We start from the raw sequence: 3,047 nt of genomic DNA, 5'->3' as shown, positions 1-3,047 counted from the left end.
TGAGCCACCGCGCCTGGCCCAACTTTGGTATTTTTAGTAAAAACGGGTTTTCACCATGTTGCCCAGGCTGGTCTCAAACTTCTGAGCTTGAGTGAGAACTCTCGCCTTGGCCTACCAAAGTGCTAGGATTACAGGCGTGAGCCACCGCGCCTGGCCCAACTTTGGTATTTTTAGTAAAAACGGGTTTTCACCATGTTGCCCAGGCTGGTCTCAAACTTCTGAGCTTGAGTGAGAACTCTCGCCTCGGCCTTCCAAAGTGCTAGGATTACAGGCGTGAGCCACCGCGCCTGGCCCAACTTTGGTATTTTAGTAAAACGGGTTTTCACCATGTTGCCCAGGCTGGTCTCAAACTTCTGAGCTTGAGTGAGAACTCTCGCCTCGGCCTTCTAAAGTGCTAGGATTACAGGCATGAGCCACTGCACCCGGCACTGTGTTTGTGTGTTTGAGATATGGTCTTGCTTTGCTGCCCAGGCTGGAGTCCAGTGGTACAATGATGGCTCACTGCAGCCTGAACCTCCTGAGCTCAAGCGTTCCTCCTCCCTCAGCCTCCCTGGAGGCTGGGACCACGGGTATGGGCCACCACGTTAAGCTAATTTTCTTATTTTTCGTAGAAGCAGGGGTCTCACTGTGTTGCTCAGGCTTGTCTCAAACTCCTGGACTCAACAATCCTCCTGCCTCAGTCTCCAAAAGTGCTGGGATTACAGGCCTGAGCCAGAGTTGGGCCACATTCCTGGAACTTTTTCACCTTCCCAAACTGAAACTCTATCCCCGGAAACACTCTCCACCCACCTCCCCAGCCCGACACCCCCCATCCTACTTTCTGTCTCTGTGAGTCTGACAGCTGTAGGGACCTCCTAGGAGTGGAATTGGTGTTTGTGCTTTTGTGCCAGGCTTCTCAGTGACCGTGACATTCTCAAGGCGCATCCATGCTGTGGCCCTTGTCAGGGTTCCCTTTTTTCAGGCTGAGTCATGTTCCATCACAGAAGGGATCCTCCATTTCTCCACTATCTATGGATGGGCGCCTGGGTTCCCTCCACCCTTTGGCTGTCGAGTTGTGCTGCCATGAACATGGGTGTGCAAATGCCTGTCTGAGCCACGGGTACTTAAATCCCTCGGCTGGTCCGTCCACACTTGGCTGCCCGGCCCAGCATCATCCTGGACCTCCCAGGCAGAGCCCAGTTGCAGGGATGGGGCACTGGACCAGTCGGCCTCCTCAGTGCCACCTGGTGGCTGTGTCCCACAAGGTTCCTCCGTGGCCAGGCTGCGGTTCCCAGTGGCTCTGTGGCAGGTGACCGCTGGGAGTTCTAAGGCATCCTTCCTGCCTACGGGACCGGATGAGATGGGCAGGAAGAGGAAGGCACATGTGATCCACTCACTTAACATGCTTACAGCTGGCACCAGGAGACACACTGTGCATTCTTTTTATTTTTTTTTTTTTGAGACGGAGTCTCACTCTGTCACCAGGCTGGAGTGCAGAGGCGCTATCTCAGCTCACTGCAAGCTCCGCTTCCCGGGTTCACACCATTCTCCTGCCTCAGCCTCCCGAGTAGCTGGGACTACAGGTGCCCGCCACCATGTCCGGCTAGTTTTTTTTTTTACTTTTAGTACAGACGGGGTTTCACCATGTTAGCCAGGATGGTCTCCATCTCCTGACCTCGTGATCCGCCCACCTCGGCCTCCCAAAGTACTGGGGATTACATGCGTGAGCCACCATGTCTGGTGCACTGTGCATTTCTTTATGAGACAAGGTGTTGCTCTGTCACCGAGGCTGGAGTACAGTAGCGGGATCACAGCTCACTCCAGCCTCCGCCTCCAGAGCTCAAGTGATCCTCCTGTCTCAGCCTCCTGAGTAGTGGGGACCACAAGCAGCCCCACAAGGCCTGGCTCACATACAATTTTTATGTGGATGTACATTTTCCTGCCCCTGTGAATATACTAAAACCACTGAATTGTACACTTAAAAAAAAAGATTTTAGGGTGTGTGAATCATAGCTCAATGAAAAAAAATAAAGTTAAAAAAAGGCCAGATACAGTGACTCACACCTCTAATCCCAGCACTTTGGGAGCCCAAGGAGGGTGGATCACTTGAGGTCAGGAGTTCGAGACCAGCCTGGCCAACAAGGTGAAACCCCATCTCTATTAAAAATACAAAAATTACGGCTGGGCATGGTGGCTTACGCCTGTAATCCCAGCACTTTGGGAGGCTGAGGTGGGCAGATCACCTGAGGTCAGTTCATGACTAGCCTGACCAACGTGGTGAAACCCCGTCTCTACTAAAAATACAAAATTAGCCAGTGTGGTGGCGCATGCCTGTAATCCTAGCTGCTCGGGAGGCCGAGGCAGGAGAACCACTTGAACCTGGGAGACGGAGGTTGCGGTGAGCCGAGATCGTGCCATTGTACTCCAGCCTGGCCAACAAGAGCAAAACTCCATCTCAAACAAAAACAGAAACCAAAAATTAGCCACATGTGGTGATGCACGCCTGTAATCCCAGCCACTTGGGAGGCTGAGGCAGGAGACCCACTTGAGTCCAGGAGGCGGAGGTTACAGTGAGCCGAGATCGCCCCACTGCACTCCAGCGGGCCACAGGGCGGGACTCCATCTCAAAAAAAAAAAAAAAAAAGCCTCCTCCAGGAGGGTGAGGCCCTCTCTGAAACCACGTGGGAGACCCAGTAGCTGTGCTGAGTGCTGCTCCTCCAAGGCCACCGGCCTGTGGCTCCAGGCAGGGCAGGGGCTCCCATGTGGGATGCAGCAGCATCCGGAGAGGTGCAAAAGGACAAGAAATGACTGACCCACCTCGGCTGCCCGGAGCTTCCATCTCATTGCAATCGAAACATCCAGGGGCGCCAGAGACCAAGATGCGGCAGCTCCTAGGACACCGTGAGGCTCTGCGAGGCCATCCAACTTTGTCCCCTTCTTCCCGAGGAGCACAGCGGCAGGCAGGGAACACAGAGAGAAACATGAAAGCCTCGGAGGGCACATCCCCGTTGGCCAAGGACTGGTGTATCGATACCCCTGCCAAGGTCTGAAGCGCACAACACGCTGTG

The sequence above is a fragment of the Rhinopithecus bieti genome, unplaced genomic scaffold (assembly GCF_001698545.2).
Source record: "Rhinopithecus bieti isolate Rb0 unplaced genomic scaffold, ASM169854v2 scaffold_28055, whole genome shotgun sequence".
NCBI classification, from domain to species: Eukaryota; Metazoa; Chordata; class Mammalia; order Primates; family Cercopithecidae; genus Rhinopithecus; species Rhinopithecus bieti.
This window is presented reverse-complemented; position numbering follows the sequence as displayed.